Source organism: Mustela nigripes, chromosome 1, assembly GCF_022355385.1.
Source record: "Mustela nigripes isolate SB6536 chromosome 1, MUSNIG.SB6536, whole genome shotgun sequence".
In the NCBI taxonomy this organism is placed as follows: domain Eukaryota; kingdom Metazoa; phylum Chordata; class Mammalia; order Carnivora; family Mustelidae; genus Mustela; species Mustela nigripes.
The window spans coordinates 146802248-146823102 of NC_081557.1; the positions used below are offsets into that span (position 1 = coordinate 146802248).

At 40.1% G+C, this 20855-nt stretch overlaps 1 protein-coding gene and 1 long non-coding RNA gene across 2 annotated transcripts in view; both read left to right on the forward strand.

The window, feature by feature from the left end:
- Window positions 1–20855, forward strand: part of LOC132013875 (uncharacterized) — a 422962-nt gene that overhangs the window by 47631 nt on the left and 354476 nt on the right. The gene's annotated exons all lie outside the window — the stretch shown is intronic.
- DCHS2 (dachsous cadherin-related 2) overlaps window positions 1–20855 on the forward strand; it is a 258187-nt gene that overhangs the window by 2877 nt on the left and 234455 nt on the right. The gene's annotated exons all lie outside the window — the stretch shown is intronic.

The following is a 20855-nucleotide window of genomic DNA, read 5'->3' on the forward strand; positions in this document are numbered from 1 at the left end:
TCTTTCTTTCTTTCTTTCTTTCTTTCTTTCTTTCTTTCTTTCTTTCTTTCTTTACATCAGTTGTGAGTTGAGTTCCTCCAGTGAAACTTCAGGACTCTGAGAAGTAGTGGGGCTCAATTATACAATGGAAATCTTTACCTTGCTTTTTGGAAATTTTTCCTTTAGAATTCTGATCTCTCCTTCAATCTCAGAAAGTTGTGATTTGGTCCCTTCTAGCACCAGTCCTCATTGGTTCCAATTTCCTATTTCTTTCCTTGCTTGCTTTCTTTCCTTTTTTTTTTTTTTTTTATTTGTTTTTGCTTTTTGTTTTTGTTTTTGAAGTGTAGTTGATGCACAATGTTACATTAGTTTCAGAAGCACAAGGTGATTTGACAACTCCATACATTAGGCTGTGCTCACAAGTGTAACTACTATCAGTCACCATAAAACACTATTGCAAAACTATGACTATATTTCCCTGTGTGATACCTTTTATCCTGGGATCTTGTACATTTCAGTAACTGGAAGCCTATAGTCCCACTCCCCTTCACCCTTTTTGCCCATCTTCTCACCCATCTCTCCTCTGGGTGGGAATTTAAATTGGTACAGCCAATGTGGAAAACTGTATAGAGGTTCTTCAAAGAACTAAAAATAGAAATACCATATGATCCAGTAATTTCAGTACTGGGTAAAGAAAAAAAAAACGCTAAATAGAAAAGATATATGTATCCTTATGTTTATTGTAACATATTTAGAATGGACAAGATATGGGTGCAACCTAAGGGTCCATCAGTACATGAATGGATAAACAGGATGTGGTACACACACATAAACACAGGAATACTACTCAGCCATAAAAAGAATGAGATGTTGACTTTTGTGACAACATGGGTGAACCTAGAAGGTATTAGGCTAAGGGAACAAAGTGAGACAGAGAAAGACAGATACCATATGATTTCACTTATATGTGGAATCTAAAAAAACAAAACAAAGGAACAGAGCAGAAACAGACCAATTTCCAGTTTCTTAATGTGAGATAAACAGATTTCTAAGACTGACTTATTTTTCCAAGATGACTTGAGTAAATACAAAGAGCCTGAGAGACTAGTGAGTGAATCTCCAATGCTTTCTTTAGCTCTCAAGCTGAGTTATTTAATACTTCTCCTGCTTAGGGCACCTAGGTGGTTCAGTCATTAAGCATCTACTTTTGACTCAGGCCATGATCTCAGGGTCCTGACATCAAGTGTCCCATCAGGCTCCTTGCTCAGCAGGGAGTCCACTTCTCTCTGTCTGCTGATCTGCACTTGTGGTCTCTGTCTCTCTGACAAATAAACAAATAAAATCTTTAAAACAAACAAACAAACAAACAAAAAGACCTCCATAGTTTATTCCCTGTTTCTCAGGGATAGGGCCTTAACCTCTATAGGTTATGTCTCAAGTAATAGCCTTTAGATAATCAAGATATTATTATATTATAAAAATGAGTTTCGTGACTGCTTCTGTCTTCTGAATCTTTTGGCTCTGCAAGCGGTAATAATCTCCATCTCTTTCTCTAGAATAATTGGCAGCTCTTTGAGTTGCTAGCTTATTCAAAGAAGGCTTGAGAATCAATGAATGCTTGCTGTTGAAACAGACAAATCCACAAATGTCAGTGAGTAGCCAATGGAAGTTCATCTCTCTCTCAAGCAAAGTTTGATAGGATACAAATTAGCTGGTATTCCTCCATCCAGTGTAGGGCCAGGCCTGGGCATGACTTAGATCACATCCACTGATATCCCATTGGCCAGAGCTCAGGTGTGTGGCCTCAGGTGCACTCCAAAGGAGGCTGACAGATAGATGTAAAGCACCACATAGATGCCAGTGTGCACTGATAATTTCTGCCACGGATTTCTAAAAATGGAAGTCATAAAAAGCGAGAAGTTGGACTTGATGATTTTTAAAATTTCTTCCATCTGAAAACCTTGACGGTCTCGGTATGAAATCGTGCAGCTTGGCTCCATTTGAAGGAAAATAGGCAGGGTGGATTAATTGTAATTCTCTTGATTAGAAACTGTCTTTAGAATTGTTTCTAAAATGAGATGATCCTGCCGAGAGGTGTGTTTACCCCCATTATTATGATTCGGTATGCAGCAGATCCTTCAGGGGAACCATACTTGGCTCAAGGGGAGGACTGCATCTCCAAAGGCAAAAAACTTTTTCTGGTTGCCAAGTATAGCTGTAAATAATATTAAGTCGTGCTAATTAGAATTTCTGGAAATTCCAGTGATGTAGGCCCTCAAGACTGCAGAAAGCCGCTTATATACTGGCTTCCCTGGTGGCCTTTCCCCAGCAGCTGTGTGAACTGTCTGTGTTCTCTAAGTCCACTAGCTGGCTCTGTCCCCTACTCTCCAGGTAAACCTCACCAGGTGTCTCCCATCTGTTTTGTGTCTCTTTACTCTCACTCCTTCTTTTTACCACTCTGTAAAACCAAACCTTCCCAGCTAGTCCTTGGGTCTCATGGCCGTTCCTTTCTTCCAAGGCTTTCTTTAATTACAATGTATCTTTATTTACAACCCTACCTTCTTTCTGTTGCTCTCCACCACTTTTCTCTGTTTGGACTGCGTATCTGTTCAGTTCTCCTTTGTCTGAATCAGACAAAAGCAAAATGAGAAGCAACAGGGGGAAAAAAATGATCTTTCGTGTACTCCCTAAAAGGGAATGCCATGTCATCTAATGAAATAAAGGCTTGAACCTTCAAGGTGTCTTGGATGTCACCCCACATTATTAATCCTTGAGTTTCTTCCACTCTTGATACTGTTTCTGCTTGCCACCATAGTGCTGGTCATCCTCCTGTCCCCCGGTGTTTCTTGAACCCCTTTATATTCTCATACCCAAATCAGAACTTTACAAAGACTTTAAAGGTGAGGGAGAATGACGGGATTTAGTACCAAGTAGGAGAACCAGTAGCAACCTGAGATTGCTGACTTCTAGTCCCAAGGGGCTTTCACAGCCTCACAGGCACTGACCTGGATTTTTAATTCCTTGCTCCTCACTGTCCCCCATGTGGAGAACCCCTTCTTCACAACCCACCTCACAGGAGCTCCTCTCAGGGTCTCTATATGGCGCAGGCAGAGAGGCATTTCTACTCAGCAGTCACTCAAGCGTTGCCTCCCCAAATTCAGGGTCTGGCCTAAAAGATGCTCTTTCTCCTCAGATTACTGTCAAAAAGACGAACTTCCACAAGTACAGTGATGTGAACTGTGCTTACAGACTTTATCGCTAGTATTTATACCTGAATCACGGCAATGCTGTCACAAGTACTGTCTCAGACTTCCTCAAATATCATTACTGGATTCATTCACTAATTCATTTATTTAATCAAACAGCAAACTCGATTGAATAAACACAGCATTCCATGAGCAAATATCTGTGAAGTATCCCTTACATGATGGGAACTAGTGTTAGTGCTGAGGATACAGCAGTGAGCAGACAGGGCCAGGTCCCTGGGCTACCAGAGCCTATGGTGCTGGTGGTGCTGGTGGTGGTGGTTGGCGGCGGGGGGGGGGGGGGGGGGACTCTCTCCTTCCTTTCACTGCCAGGGTCCTCAAGAAGGAAGGACACTTGCTCCAGCTCCACTAGCTGATCCTTCCACAGCCACCTGTTCTTTTTTTTTTTTTTTTAAAAGATGTATTTATTTATTTATTTATGGGACAGACAGAGATCACAAGTAGGCAGAGAGGCAGGCAGAGAGAGGGGAGCAAGCAGGCTCCCCGCTGAGCAGAGAGCCTGATGTGGGGCTCTATCCCAGGACCCTGAGATCATGACCTGAGCCGAAGGCAGAGGCTTTAACCCACTGAGCCACCCAGGCGCCCCCACAGCCCCCTGTTCTGATGTTCCCTCATCGTTATACTAAACCCTGTCTCTCAAAAGGCAACTGTGTTTTCAAATTTAAATCCAATCAGCTTTTCTTAATCATGAAGCATTTTGGACTGTGGCCTGCTCACTCCCTCTTTCTTGAAGGCTGCCACATTTGTCTTCTCTTTCTGCCTCTCTCTTTCCGGGTTGTCCTTTTCTTCTTGGACTTCCACCCCCGCCCCCCAAACCCGTGGTGAAAGTACAGGTACAGGCATCACTTTGCTCTTTTCTCTGCTTTCCTCTCTGTATTCCCAGAACAGCTTTCTCCCCCTACCCACAGGGTCGCCTCTCTTATAAACTCACATTCACGTTTCTCTACCTTGTACCCGTCTCTACCTGGGTATATTTTGGGCACCTTAAATCTAACATTTCCTAAACCAAAGTCATTTCCCTTCTAGCACTGATGTCTTTCTTTCTTAACTTTTGTTCAGTGGCTCCTTTCTGAAACGTTCCCCTTTTCGCTGATGTGTCCTCTCCATAGATGTGTTTATGCATTTGGTGTGTGTCTGTGTGTGTGGATCTATTGTTTGTTGGAGTGGTTGTGTTTCACATTTTTGGAAAGTAAAGGACCAGGGTAGAGAGAAAGTCATTACTCAAACCACTCAGTAGGAAAAAAATCAGGTCTTGAGAGGGCACTTTGCTGTGCTTGCTCGTTCTCTCTCATGGTCTGACTTTGAGGAACCCGTCTAAGAGGGAGCCTCAGCAGTGGCAGTTAAAGATCCTGTCTACCCCTGGGAAGACCCTGAGGGATGGAAAGACCCGATTCCTGTTGGGCTCCATGGACCAGAAAGGACTAAAGTGTATCTTGTTTCTGATTATATCTTTATCATTATATCTTTCAGGGTTACTTATTTTTAAAAAATATCTCCTAGCTGTTAATAAAGTCTTGCTCAGTGTCTTGGTTTTGTCTCAACTCTACTATGGAGGTAAAAATGGAGAACCCCAAACCCCTCTGGGAGTGGTAAGATTTAAGCAAAGGGCCATTCATTGGCTTTAGTCAAACTGTCCAGGGCAAGGAGCCACTCCCTGAAGGCTGAGCGGCGATGAAAGCACAAGTCTGCAAGAAAAGCTGAGGGAAAGTGGTTCCTATCTTGGTGGGAAGTCCTTTCTCTACAGAGCCTTTCCTAGTGCCTTTGAAGGTAACATACTTGATTAAGGAAGAAGATGTTTCCTAAAGTCTTGGTGTCATCTCTGGTTCCTCTGCACAGTTGACCACAGGAGCTGACCCATCTTATGTACGTCAGTATTTCTTACACCCATCCCTTCATTTATACCCATGGCCCTTACCCTAGTTCTGTCCATCATCACTTCTGTCTTGTATTGCCCTTTCTTCAAACTGGAGATGGTAGCCATATCTTAAATGTGCCCCCCCAAATGTTTTCTCATGTGTCCCATTCTTCTTTCTCTCTTTCAAAGACTTATTTATTTTAGAGAGACAGAGAGCATGTGTTTATGCAAGGGGACTTCCCACTGAGGAAGGAGCCCAATGTGGGGCTCAATCTCAAGATCCTGCGATCGCCACATGAGCCACCCAGGCTCCCCTGTCCCCTTCTTTTCTTAATGTTCTTTGTGGTGCTACAGTTGTTTACTTGTATTGATAAAGCAGTGGATTGTAAGTAGCTTGTGGGGCTGCAGTTTAATGGTATTTTGAGTCCTCTGTAATTCCTCATGTCCTCCGTCATTTGCATTAGAAGACCAGTAATGTTGCAGTGTATTGAAGAGCTGCAGAGTGAAAACAAAAGTGAAGTAAGACCTTCAGCTAGTCAGAGTTTTTACTTTTTAATTTTTCACATTTCATCTGAGTGTGTATTAATTTTATTTGAAAGTATATTTCCTCTGTATAGTTTATCATGGATCCTTTGGAATTCTGTGGTCTGAATTGCATTGTTTATCCCTCACCTTCCTACTAGCATACCCTTATTGTTGACCTTACTTGCATGCTTCCATACTTACATAGTGTATACTGACTTTGATGGTCAATGATTGTCCACTTCTAGCTCTTTTATTGATTTTCTTTCTTTCTTTCTGGCTCTGTTAAGAGGACATGTCCTGTATGTACACACACGTTGAAAGCATGTGAGATTTCCACTGCAGTCATTCGCACCTGTCTCCAGGAGATGTCTAGATTACCTGCCAACTGTCATCTTCCCTGATTATCCAACTCCTGCTGGCCTTAGCTTTTAGTTCCCAGCATGTGCTGTATATGCCCTGGCTTTGCTCTAATGACCTGTTTTAAGCACTTGAGATCAACTATAGAATTCTTAGACTTCATTTTTTTTTTTAAGATTTCATTTATTTATTTGACAGACAGAGATCACAAGCAGGCAGAGAAGCAGGCAGAGAGAGGAGGAAGCAGGCTCCCCGCTGAGCAGAGAGCCCGATGCGGGACTTGATCCCAGGACCCCGGGATCATGACCTGAGCCGAAGGCAGAGGCTTTAGCCCACTGAGCCACCCAGGTGCCCCTTAGAGTTCATTTTGATATTTCTCTTCTTTATTTCCCCACACAACTGCTACTCAAGACCCATCAGCTGACTTTACTTCCTTTTCCCTTTTTCTGCTCTGGAAAGGTGATCAGATAATACATATGGATGTGTTACAAGAAGGGTATTGCCTAGAATCTGTGGGATGTATCTTTAGTAACAGTCAATAGATAACTTGCCAGGAAATTGTCTAGTTCTTGGTCCTATAATGAAAGATAACTGACACTACCTGGTAAAGTGTTCATAGCTTTGAAGATTAAAATTAAGTTGCATGCAGTGATGAAAAACATAGGCATACTCTGGGGCTACAGTGTGTTTGAATCTTGAGTTCTGCTACTTACTAGCAGTATGATCTTGGGCACTGTACCTCAGACTCCTCCCCTAGAAAATATGGATAACAATAGTGTCAGCTTGGTAGAGTTTTTGTGTGGCTTATGAATTAATACATGTTTGCTTAGAGCGGTGCTTGACTCATAGAAAGTCCTCAATACATCTTATATAGTATTCAGTGTTAGTAAGCAAGATTTCTAAAAATGTTGGGGGAAACTAGTTTGCCTGATGCAGCAATCAGTCATTAAAAATGACATTTCGGGGCGCCTGGGTGGCTCAGTGGGTTAAGCCGCTGCCTTTGGCTCAGGTCATGATCTCAGGGTGCTGGGATCGAGTCCCGCATCGGGCTCTCTGCTCAGCAGGGAGCCTGCTTCCTCCTCTCTCTCTCTGTCTGCCTCTCTGCCTACTTGTGATCTCTCTCTGTCAAATGAATAAATAAAAATCTTTAAAAAAAATGACATTTCAAATTAAGATTGTCTTGCACTGAAAGATGGAAGAGGAGCAGAAATACATTTAAATGGTGTATCAGGTTTTAGCTAGATTTCTGTGTTTCTGGCAACGAAAGCAGAAATCTGTTTTACTTAATTTGGACCCTTATAACATCTTATAGGTTAGGAATCCCACCTGTCTTAAGGAAGGTTCAGATGACCTTTCAATAGCAAACCTTCCCATACCACCCCCCAGAAAGCACTGTGAGGATCTTAGAGACACTAGGCCCTGTGGTATAAGCAGTGGCCAAGGCCTCTGAGCAATGAATCATGATTCCTCATGGGTCCACCTCAGGGGTGCTCCCCACCTTAGGGGTGCTCCCCACCACACTGAGACTCGGCACCAAACACTGACCCCTCTCAGCTGTGCAGGGCACGAATCTAATTTTTGAGTGGCTTAGTGTTTTTTTTTCTGTTGATCCATTATTACTCTTTCGAGTCTTTTATTGGGAAAGCATGGAATAAGACAGCACTGGACTTGGGGTTGGAATACCTTGGTCCTGACTCTGACTGCGCTGCTAGTTCTAACTAACTTTACTGGCCAGTTCCTCATCCATGAAATGTGTATTAGTCAAAAATAAAATATGTTTCTATATTACGAGGAATTGATTCACACAATTACAGAGACAGAGAAATCCCACAATCCTGTCACCTGCCATCTGCAAACTGAGGACCCAGGAAAACTTGTGTAATTCAGTCCCAAGTCTGAAGGCCTGAGAACAAGGAGAGCTGATAGCATGGGTGCCAGTCAGGGGCGGAAGAAGACTGATGTCTCACCTAATATAGTCAGGCTGAGAGGCAGCTCATCCCACCTCCTTCTTTTTGATCTAGTCAGACCTTCAGTGGATTGGATGTTGCCCACATACATTGGGGAGGGCATTCTGTTTTACTCACTCCCTCAGTACAAATATTGATGTCCAGGGATGCCTGCATGGCTCAGTCGGTTAAGCGTCTGCCTTTGGCTCAGGTCATGATCCCAGCATCCTGGGATCGCGTCCCACATCAGACTCCCTGCTCAGCGGGGCGTCTTCTTCTCCCTCTGCCTGACACTTCCCCTCCTGGTGCTCTCTCTCCTCTCTCTGACAAATAGATAAAATCTTCAAAACAAAATGAAACAAAAACATATATTGATGTCCAGATGACAATATGTGATGTCCTCTGGAAGCCCCCTGCAGACATAACCAGAAATGTTTAGCTACATACCTGGGCATACCTGGCCCACTCAAGTTGACACATTATTCATCCCATGCTAGTTCATTCTAGCAACACATTATTGTAAGAATTTAAGATAATATATACAATGTGATAGGAAGTAGGAAGAGTGTAGGAAAAGTTCCGGGCCTTTGCAGGTAGCAAGTTTTGTATGCAGTGGACTAGGATGGAGGTTTCATTAGAAATGCACCTTCTAGGGAGTCCCCTGCCCTTTTTTGTGATATATGCTTTTATTTACAGACTTGTGATGGAAGCATTCTATTGTAACTAAGCACTTTTTTTTTTTTTTGCATAAAAAAGTGTAAAACATTCCTAGACACGATCACTTCCAAAAGAGAATCATTTAGGATGGATTTCTGAAAGTTGTGTTTAGTAAGATTTCCTCTCTTTGAGGATTGAAGTCTGACAATAAATTAATTTTATTAACACCTTGACACCAGACTTACACTCTAATGAGCCCCTTGCCTTCTAAATTATAAATTAAAAGTGAGCAACTATGAAAGTAATGTATGCTTTCATAGCCCATTAGGGAAATTATGCTAGATCGTTTTTAGAAATGCCAGGTTATTCTTGAAATCTTACTGAATTAAAATCTTCATTTTGAAGGATTTTGTGCTTTATGGCACAGGTAGATCAGATGAATAGCATAACACAGAGCAATTTTAATTAAAAAACTATTTAGGATTGCATAGTCTATGTGATGATAGTATAAGTTGGAGTAACCACAGTGTGTCTGGATGTTATATTGAAGACATGGGAAGAGATAGCCCTTGAAGGACTTTCAGTATTTGCCTAGAGTTTGGCCTTTGTTATGGAAGCAAGCAAGAGAGATGGGAGGCTTTTGAGGAGAGACTGACATATGTCAGGTAAGGTTTTAGGAAGCCTTGTCTTTGGTTAGTAGCAGGAGATAGGGAAACCAAGTAAGAGAGTCCTGACACTCCTGTCGTAATCTCTCTTCAGTCATGAGGGCTTGACCGCAGGGGAGTGGTCATGTAAAGTAATGGAAAGGGTGGGCTGAGAGGCATTATAAAGGAAGAATTGGTACAACTTGAACAGGATGTGAGGAGAGTCATGCTGGGGGAAGCAAAAAAATGGTGCCGTATTTCAATCTGCTTAGTGGGAAGAATAGGAAAAACTGGAGGTGAGAGTTTTGGGGGAAAGAATGCTCATTCAGTCAAGTGTCTGGCCTGTTGAGTACAAGTTAATGGCCAGTAGTCCAGGAAAAGATGTCTTGATGGCTACTTAGATATTCAGAACTAAGTGCAGGCAAGAGCCTGAGGTTGACAAGAGAAGGTCGGAAGACACTCACTTGGAGGTGAGAGTCAAAGCTGTGGAAGCAGGGAGACCGAGAGGAGACTGAGAGAAGAGTCAACGGCTCAGGGCACTGGTTGGCGCAAGGGTCTCTCCATTCCTCTGCGGTGGGAAGGCAGGTCTCTGTGTGGCTGCTTCTATTGCTGTTTTGTCGGCTTGGTCTCAGCGTAGTGGATCAGAGCCCAGACGGATGGCCGGCAGCTTACCCCATTTCCTGAGCGAATCCGCACTGCCTCTCAAATACTTGGCATCACTCACCATGCTCCCAGGCCCTAAGTAAGGTGCACGCTCTGGCTCTGCTATTTTCTCTTCAGTCCCTCATATGCATTTTATTTTTTTTTTTTAAAGATTATTTATTTATTTACTTACTTACTTGGCAGAACATGAGAGAGAGAGAGAGAGAGTAGCAGAGGGAGAGGGAGAAGCAGACTCCTCACCAAGCAGGGAGCCTGGTGAGGGGCTCCATCCCAGGACCCTGGGATCATGACCTGAGCTGAAGGCAGAGGCTTAACTGATGGGGCCACCTAGGTGCCCCCCTCCATACACATTTTAGCCATTTCGTCACTATTATAACTCTTGCCATTCAGCCAAACTGGTCTTATATTCTCCCATTTGGCCCAGTATTGATTTGGCCCCAATTGATTTTGTGGTTACTTAGATTCCAGGAGCCCCATCCCATAGCCAGAGTTTATGAACCTGGAGGCATCTAGAACGTCTCCTCTCAGCTTGTATTCTGGCTGATCATAGCCTCCTGGCATTTCAGCCCTCTCAGTCTTTGATTTAATTTATGTTTATTTTTTGAACCTAGATTTTCTTTTAGGCCCCTTATTCTTCCTTTTCTTTCTTTAGCTATCAGCCCCTTCCTTGCTTTAGTTACTTCTTTGCCCAGCTAGAATTCTCAGAGGCCCGCTGCTAACCTTTGCTCTTTCATATCTGTGTCCGTACTACCGAGGGTGGATCTATCCAGTGCTATGCTCTCTCCCCATACTTTTACCAGGGAACGCGGCTGGAATAATTCTGTATGGTGGTTGGTTCCATTGTGTGTGGTATCAGCTGGGCCTTCCAATCTGCTGGGCAATCTTGTCTTCACCTTGGCATCTCTCCCACAACTTCACTCTCAACATCATGTCTTGCTCCCTTTTCTCTTACAGGTAATCATACCTCCTACTCAGCAGACTCCATGCTTGCGTTTTGCCTCTCATTATCAGACTTTCCTGTCTCTGTGCCATCCAGTCCCCAAGGACTAGGTGCTTCTCCTCTATCCAAATCAAACCTATCCATGGCTGCTCCGCACTTCACCTCTTCTATCTTTGCTGACAGTGCTTCTCAGTTATATCCTCTCTCCTCTTTTATTCCTGCTTCTCTACTCTTTCCTTCTCTTTAGCATGTACTGTGCCTCTGTATTATTGGCAGTGTTTCCAAACCAAGGCTGTGGGCATGCTGCCTCTGTTTGCTCAACTTCCTTCCTCAGTGCCCTGTAATGATCCAGTCTAACACCTGTTGGCCCATCTCTTTTTGCATCTAACCATAGGTTAAGAGCCCTTTCTCACTTGAAGGAAGGTTCTATAAAATTCTGCTACGTCCTCTTTAGGGTCTGGTATCCCTTGATGATGGATTCAGTACTTCTAGAGCTAAAGTGTTTTCTTCAGCATCTGCTAGTGTGATGAAGTTGTGAAGAAACTGTAGCTCCGGGTGTGTGGAGGCATTTTAGCTCTCATTATGTCCAGGTGTCCTTGAGTTGAACAGAGGAAGAGGGATCTAGTGGACAAAGTGTATACTTTGGAGCCAGGCAGAACTGGGTTTAAATTTTAGCTCTGTTCCTTAGTAGTTTGACTTGGAGCAAGTTGCCAAAGCTTTGGAAGCCTCAGTTTCTCATTCATAAAATTGGGATGATAGGAGAATCTACCCCATAAGGCAGTTGTGGAGATTGAACGAGATGATGAATATCCAGTGCAGAGAGCAGTGCCTGGCACATAGTAAACTTCCAGGAAATTTTATTATGTGGACCTTCACCTGTGTTTGATTAAACTGAGAAGCCAAGGGAGAAGGGAAGAGACAAAGGTCAGTCTTTTGTTTGAAAAATCCCAATGAGTAGTCATGTTAAATGACTAGAAATATGATTCTGAACTTCAAATGACATTCTAGGAAAGTGCACTGGCTTTATTCACTATGTAGAGTTTCAGTCCCAAATATGACCTGGGTCTTAGCAGGGAGAATCACAGGGGCCATGTGAGCCATGAGGATACCTTCACCTTCTTGGTTTAAAACAAAGATTAGCCCGAATCTCCTGTTCCTGACAGTCCTTCATAGCTCACCTCTGGTCATCCTTGCCAGTCTCAGGGCTTTTACTCTGGACACTTCTCTGGTCTTCCAAGGTCAAGGGAAGGGCATTTTTTAAGAAAAAGACACCACTTGGTTTTGTTTTGCTGCACATCTCTTGCGATATGTTATACCAGTGAAGGGGAAAGGCATTGAGTCCCTAATATGTCTGGCTTTTGTCTTCATTTTTAAATGTTATTGTCCTAAGAGCTTCTTCTCATTCAGGAGTAGAAGTGGGGCAAAGGGAAAAAGAGGGATGCTTTATGTTTTCTTTCAATTAAAGAGGAACACTATCATTTGTGTCAAATGATAGTGTTCCTTTAACCAACATTTATTGAATGCACCCTACTTTAAGCATGGACTGAGCGTAAAATAAAGTCACAGTGATTTTGAAAAATTTAATTTATTGTCGGAAATTTACTAACAGAAAAAAAAGGACATTAGTTAAAATTTATTTGGATACCTTCTTTAAGAAAGCCGAATAACAAAAATCATTCCTTAAAACTTCTTTGCACATCAAAATAGGAGACTTACTGTTAAGATATATTATAATTAGAATATTAATGTATTGTGGCAAAAAATGAGGAAGACCTATAGCATAGCATTGTGTTCACAAGGATAACAAAGAGAAGAGAACAGGGGGCCATGGATGGCTGTTGTTAAACATCTGCTTCGGCTCAGGTCATGATTCCCAGGTCTTGGGATCGAGTCGCACTTCCAGCTCCCTGATCAGAGGGAAGCCTGCTTTTCCCTCTCCTACTCCCCTCACCGCCCCCCCTCTCGCAATGCCGCTTGTGTTCCCTCTCTCACTGTCTCTGTCTCTCTGTCAACTAAATAAATAAAATTTTAAAAACTAAAACAAAGAGAAAAGAACAAAAGAGAACTTGGGGCAATTTCTGATCAGTTTGGTTACTGACCGGAGATCCCCAAATTCTGTTCAAGAGACTGTTCTCCACCTTTAAAAACCCTTCTGTTCAGATTATTCTGAGTGTTCTTTTGTTCTTCATTTAAATCTGTTGCGTAGGAATAGCCATTTTTATAGTTATATTTTCAAGAGATTAAAGATTATTTCTAGCCTTACCATAAATGGACTTGAAGACCCTTTGATTTTTAATGGTTGTCTAGTAAGAAACTTTCTGAGTTGTATACTCTGCTTGATGTCTGCTTTTTGGAACACGGAGGACATTATTGTTTACATAGAGTGACTTGTCTAGTTCTTCAGAATGTCTGTTCTAAAGGAACTAAGGCATGAGGTAAAGAGCAATCTAAGCATGGGCACTGTTTTCTTTCCTTTGAAGTATAGATTGTTTTAAGTACTGAGCTGTTAAAAAAAATACAAAGGCTGTTCTGTTGCATTAGGGCATAAACAAGAACACAGTATTTCAGTGGTGGCAGCTACTTTGTTTCCTGGACTCATCTCACAAGAATTTTTGTATGCTATTTTCCCTGTGTAGAATCTGATTGGCATGCTTATGTCTATTCCATTTCCATCACCTCTATCAGTGACCAGCGCAAAGAAGAGAGGTGACAGGAAGTGCGGTTTATAAATTAATGTTTGACAGTACTTTAGATAATTTGCTTACTTGCATAAAAAATATAGATTCTGTGTATATTACAGAGAATATTATTATATAATTATATTACCCTCATACCATTAGATGAATTTGGTAAGTTTATCTTGAGTCTTGAATCTTAGTACATTTTATTTTATTTTATTTTTTTAAAGATTTTATTTATTTATTTGACAGACAGAGATCACAAGTAGGCAGAGAGGCAGGCAGAGAGAGGGGAAGGGAAGCAGGCTCCCTGCTGAGCAGAGAGCCCTATGCGGGGCTCAATCCCAGGACCCTGGGATTATGGCTTTAGCTGAAGGCAGAGGCTTTAACACACTGAGCCACCCAGGCACCCCAAATCTTAGTACATTTAAAGGAAGGGCAGTTTTTTTGGGAACATGTTAATACTCAGTTTTGTTCTATCTATAGAGGAGCACGGCAGTGCTCTTATCCAAATTCATAATATCTTAAGGATAATTTGCTATTATTTCTCTAAATGAATTTCAACATTTAAATGCAGTTAGTACTTTCATCTATAATTTGTGAAGATAACTGTTCTATTTTTTTTTTTTTTAAATGAGAAAGTTACACTTATCCCATGTATAAAGAGGAATCTTTCTAGAGGCTGCTTTCCCTTTATTTTAAAGTTTTTTTTTTTTCCTGCCTCATTCTTTTTTTCTCCTGTGTTCTTGAGATTCCAAATATCCATATGTTAAACCTTTTGATCTGAAGCCTTGAGGTGCTGTTCATTCTCCTTTTCAATGATTTTCCTTCTGTTCTTTAGACCAGATGGTTTCTGTTGCTCTATTTTCAAGTTCACTCTCTTGATATTCATTCTGTTAAGTACACCCAACATTTTAAAAAAAATTTCAGATGTTATTTTTTTCATTTGTAGAATTTACATTTTGTTCTTTTATAGTTTCTGTTTCTCTGATGATATTTGCTATCTTTTCTTTCATTACAAGAGTGTCTTTCACTATAATAGCTGCCTTAAGGCCATTGTCTGTGCATTCTGACATCTGGACCATCCTGGGTTGGGTTCTTTGTTTTTTTTCTCTGGAAAATAGAGCACATTTTCCTAATTATTCATATGCTGAATAATTTTGCATTATATCCTGAATATTGTGAATGTTATTATGGAAATTCTAGATTCTGTTATATTCTTCTGAATAGTGTTGATATTTTTGTTTTAGCAGACAATTAACTTGGTTGGACTCATACTGCAAATTCCTGGAGCCAGGACAAATCTCACTTCAGTTCTGCTTTTTCTTAACTGGGTTATTTGCAATTTGTTTCCACTCATGTGTAGTTTAGGGTTGGTGAGAGATTTGGGAAGAGTATATATACAGAATTTGGGGCTTTCCCAGAAGGCTTTTTCTCATCTGGGATTTTCCTTCCACTTTCTAATGGTTGTGGTTGCCTGAATTCTGTGTTAAAGTTTTTCAATTCAGAAAGACTGTGTTTCTATTGGTAATTTAGTTACCCTGCATAATCCCTTGAGGGATACCTGTCCTTAGGTAGTAGACCAAAATAATAACAAAAACAACAACAACAACCTATCCCTTAGTAGCAGGACAAAATAATAGTAATAATAATAATAATAATAATAACAACAACAACCTGTCCTTTAGTAGTAGGCCAAAATAATAATAATAATAATAATAATAATATTAATAATAAAATAAATTAAACTTAAAAAAAGGGAAACCCATTTTATGTAAGTCCATTCCTCTAATTTTTGAACCCTTGTGAAAATCTGACTACTTTTGTTCAGTCCCTGGAATTGTCAGGTATTTTTTTTTCCATTTTACTCAGAGTTTATAGTCATTACATACAAAAGAGTAGGTTTTTTTGGAGCTTATTGAGTCATACTAGAAGCATAACTCCTGTTCTTTCCCTACACTCAAATCTCTATTAATTTCAGTAAGATTCAGATGATTAAGACTTGATGGTAAAAGCCTTTTCAAAATAAATCCTTTAGAATTTTGTTCTACTTAGTAGATTATGATTGAGTGGCAGCTAATGTGTTCAACTACAAAGGTTTACTGATTCAATGTTCCATAGCTTAATTAATGTTAGCAGTAGTGAATGTTAACAATTTAAATCATTTAATGTATTTTAGTTTTACCCAGACTCAACTAAAAATTCATGTATTTATAATTCTGTAATTGTAATTGAACAAATGATAATCCTTCATGAAAATGTAGTGATGAAATCAACTCCAGGAATTATCTGATAGTATTTCCTACCATTGAGTTTGGCTGAGTGGTATAGGGAAAATAATTTACAGTGATTCATTTGAGGAAAATCAGTTCTTAGCAAGCCTTGTCCAGATGCAAACAACCAGCTAGGATCATTAAGACCAAGTTTTTATATGCTATGCCAGAGAATTTTTTTACCCATACCCTCTCCCACTCTCCACCTGGGAAACACAAGTTTGTTCTCTGTATCTAAGAGTTTGTTTTCTTGTTTGTCTCTTTTTGTTTTCTTTGTTTTGTTTCAGAAACTTTTGTCTAAGTAGAAATTCGTTTTCCTATGTTTCTCTTTTTGTAAGTCAAGACTCTGAGCCCAAATACTTCACAATCATCTTTTACCAAGTACATTGTCTTTTTATCCTGTATCAGATAGAAGCTAACATTTCCTTTGATAAATGCTTTCTTTCAAAATCATTTGTAACACAGATCTGATTTTATTACTCGTGATTTAAAGCCTTCAGTGACACTCTACTAGTTGTAAGATCAAGTTCAAAATCCTTGCCTAGTCCATTCTGCCTGCCTTTCTATCCTTATTTCAAGGAACCCTCCCCAATTCCTTCATATTTCATGAAGGCACCCTGCTCTTTCTTATCTCAGGCTTTGGCTTTGTATTATGGACTGAATGCTTGTCTTATGTTGGAACTCTTACGTTGAAACCCTAACTCCCCAGTGTGATGGTTCTTGGAGGTGAGGCCTTTGGGAGGCAACTTAACTTAGATGTGGTCATGAGGGTGCCCCTGCCCAATGGGATTAATATCCTTGTAAGAAGAAGATGACATAGCAAAGGAAACCATCAGCAAAATGAAAAGGCAGCCTACTGAACAGGTGAAAATATTTGTAAATCGTATATCTGATAAAGGGCTAATATCCAAAATATATAAAAAACTCATACAACTCCATAGCAGAGGAATCTGATTAAAAAAATAAGCAGAAGAGCTGAACAGTCATTTTTCCAAAGAAGATATGTGGATGGCCAACAGGTACATGAAAAGATGCTCAACATCATTATCAGGGAAATGCAAATCAAAGCCACAGTGAGATATCTATCACTTCATACATGTTAGAATGGCTAGTATCAAAAAGATAAGAAATAACAAGTGTTGGCAGGGATGTGGAGAAAAGGATGGTACCCTTGTGCTCTTTTAGTTGGAATGAAAATTGGTGCAGCCACTGTAGAAACAGTATGGAGATGCCTCAAAAAATTCAAAAATAGAATGACGTTGTGATCCAGTAATTCTATTTCTGGATATTTTTCTGAAGAAAACAAACACATTAACTTGAAAAGATATCTGCACTCCGTGTTCATTGCCTATTATTCACAATAGCCACGCTATGCAAACAGTGTTAAGTGTCCATCAACACACATGAATGGATAAAGAAATTGTAGTATACTTATACACAATGGAATATTATTCAGCCATTAAAAAACAATGAAATCCTGCAATATGCAACAATAAGGATGGGCCTCGAAGGCATTATGCTAAGTGAAATAAGTGGAGAAAAACAAATACCATATGATCTCTCTTATATGGGGAATCTAAAAAGCATACAAAAATCCAGCCCATCGGACTCCCTGCTCAGCGGGAAGCCTGCTTCTCTCTCTCCTACTCCCCCTTGCTTGTATTCCCTCTCATGCAGTCTCTGTCTCTGTCAAATAAATAAATAAAATCTTAAAAAAAAAAAAAAAAAGCAAACAAAAACAAACAGAGTTCTTACAGAGAACAGATTAATGGTTGCCAGAAGCAAGGGGTGGGGGTGGGAGAGATGAGTGAACTTTTTTTTTTAGTTTAAAAAGTTGAATAATTTATAATTAAAGAAGAATAAAGAAAGACCCGAGCTTGTTCTCCCCACCATGGGAGGAAATACGGGTGTATGTAAGTCAGGAAGGGGGCTCTCACCAGGACTGGACAATGTTAGCACTCTGATCTCAGCCTTCCAGTTCCAGAACTGGGAGGAATGGATTTCTCTTTTTAAAGTCAGGTAGTTCATGGTGTTTTATTAGGGCTGACTGAACTAAGACACTGGTTCCTCTCTTCGCTTGAAATGTCCTCTGCTCCAGGTCTCCCTTCCCCCACCACTCTTATTGGTTCCTTGAAAATATCGTGTCTTTCGAAGGCTTCCTTGACCATCTAAGGCTCCTACCTAGTCACTGTTAAGTCCTGTCTTATAAACACCCATAGAGTGTAAGGAGCTATTTAGCCAGAGTGCTTCCATCTGTTAAACAATAACCTTGTTGTTTAACTCTTAAACTGTCCCTGCTCCCCTTCCCCCAGGGACTTACTTAAAAACAAGTCCTGGAAACCAGCCCTAGGTAACAAAGCCCAAATACAAGGGTGGGTCAGGCCAGGTGGAGAAGTCCGATCAGTGGGGGGTTGCATACTGTCTCCCTAGTTAACAAGGAGTATGGGCCCCGCCCTCAGGGCGCCTTTTGGGCACCAATTCTGACCAAGGTGATAGGCTAATTCAAATATCTCCTAGGGTAAATTGTAATTCAGTTGGTCACCCAGCATGACTGTGCAGCTTTCTCTGTGTTACAATCTCATTGGTCACCTGTGCGTGGCCAGGCCCAACTGCATGACCTTTGCCCTTAAAAGCTAGTCTGTGAAGCAGAGAGAGGTTGCCCTCTCTGTAAGAGGCGTAGCCCCGAACATTTGGTTTGATTCTTGATGTTTGGTGTGAAATAAAGCTTTGCTTGACCTTTGCTTTTTATCAGTCTCGCTCCTTTAATCACGGACCCATTACTGGGGGACCTAACAAGAGTATATGTGTTATACAGTAAATTTCTTTTGTAGCACACCTCATAGAGGTAACCTGTGTAGAATGTGCCTTCCTGCTGATGATAAACTTCACAAGATGACGGTAGAAGCCTTATCTGTCTTGCTTACTGCTAAGTGCTTATGAAAATGCCCCTCACGTAATAACAGTAAGATTTGTTAAATGATGAAATGAAATCACCTGCATGGTACCCACCTAGATGATAGCTGACTGCTTCAGGGATTGAGAATATCCTACCAAGTTCTTAGGACTTTCTGAAAAGCAATGCTGCATAAACATTATAATACAGTAAGTCAGTTAATATCCTTTTTATGTTGTAATTTAGTACCAGACAATTCTCATTCCATGTAAAAAACATGATCTTTTTCAGTGCCTCTTTTTACTCTCAGAATATGAAGCCATGAATTTTGTATATTTTCAGAAACAGTACTAGAGTCTTTTTGATTCTTAAATGTTAATAATCTAGTCCTTTAACCTGTCTTTAAAGATATTCTTTGATATATATATATATATGAGATATATATATATATATATATACTATATATCATATAAATGTGTATTATTATTCTACAAAGAAATAGGGAACTAATTTGGAAGTGTAGCAATATTTTAATATTTTAGTTTATTCTGTCTACTCTCTAGCATGAAAAATAAACAAACCAGTTTGAAACTTAAAAAAAAAAAAAAAAGAGCAATTCCAGTAGATGTATTTCCTCTTCTTTTTTTGGAAGAGTGCCAGTATTGTAAAGCACTTTTCCAAATCCTTTCAAGCAGAATATGAGCTGGCTTATTAATAGTTATATGCTCAGTGGGAGTGAGCAAAAGGAAAGAATACAGATAGACTGGAGTCTCTGGCTCTGCATATTATAAGCTGTGTTCTTCGAACCTCATTGTATTTCATCTGGTAAATGGGATAATAATATGTACTTTGAAGGGTTATTATTTCAAACTGTAGTGCATAATAGGCACTTAAAAAGTCAGAATTATTTCTTACAAGTGGAGACACAGGAACTCAGCCACCCATTATTCTTAGGATTGTTTTCCCCAGACTGGGGGATTTTTGCACAAAGCAATGCAGGAAATTTACTACGTAACGACAGGTGGAATACAAGTGCTCTGTCTGCAGGATTAGTTTTCTTTGTTTATATTGACTTGCTCATCTTGTGCTAACAAATAATGAGATTGGACGTGGCTGCAAATGATATGTCATAATCCTGAGAAAAATGAATTCAAGATATGGCCTCATTATATGCCAGAAAATGTGGCTAATTTACTCCTTTATGATTTCAACCTATCAACTATATTAACCTACCCTTAATTTTATGTTGTTCTTCAAGAGATACTTTATAGCTGATGGGCAAAATTCTACAGTACTGATGTGTAAGATCCAAAGCTATTCCTTTTTTTTTCTTAAAGATTTTATTTATTCATTTGACAGAGAGAGAGAGAGAGAGAGATCACAAGTAGGCAGAGAGGCAGGCAGAGAGAGGAGGAAGCAGGTCCCCCACTGAGCAGAGAGCCCGATGTGGGACTTGATCCCAGGACCCTGAGATTATGTCCTGAGCCGAAGGCAGAGGCTTAACCCACTGAGCCACCCAGACGCCCTGATCCAGAGCTATTCTTATATATCAAGGCTTCAGTTTATTATTTTTTAAATTTAATTCAGTATGGCTAAGGTACAGTGTTCTGTTAGTTTCAGTTGTGCGATACAGTGATTCAACAACTCTTTATATTACTCGGTACTGATCATCATAATTGTATTCTTAATCCCCTTCACCTATTTCATCCATTCCTTCATCCACCTCCCCTCTGGTAACTACCAGTTTGTTGTCTATAGTCAAAGTCTTCAGTTTAAATTGTAGTTTTTCCTCTCCTTTTTTATTTTGTTGGGTTTGATATGTTAAGTTTAGAATAAATGTGTGAGTTTATAGGAGTTAAGCACATTTCATTCCTTTGATATTCATAAGGAGTAAAAAACCAATTTCATTCCCATGCTGAAAAATAATTAAACCTGGAAATTATGATAAAGTAATACTGATTTTTTAAAGTATTAGCATATTAATTTCATTGTAATTGGAATATCAGAATGTAATGTAAAATACAACTTATTGCTTTTCGTTTCCTTATTCTACTGACTTACAACTTAAAGAAAGCTGAAAAAATATTAATCTAAAAATCAATTCATTCCTTATTGAATATTTTCCCTACAGAAGAAAACGTGCCCATAATAATAGCTCATAATAAACATTTATTGAATG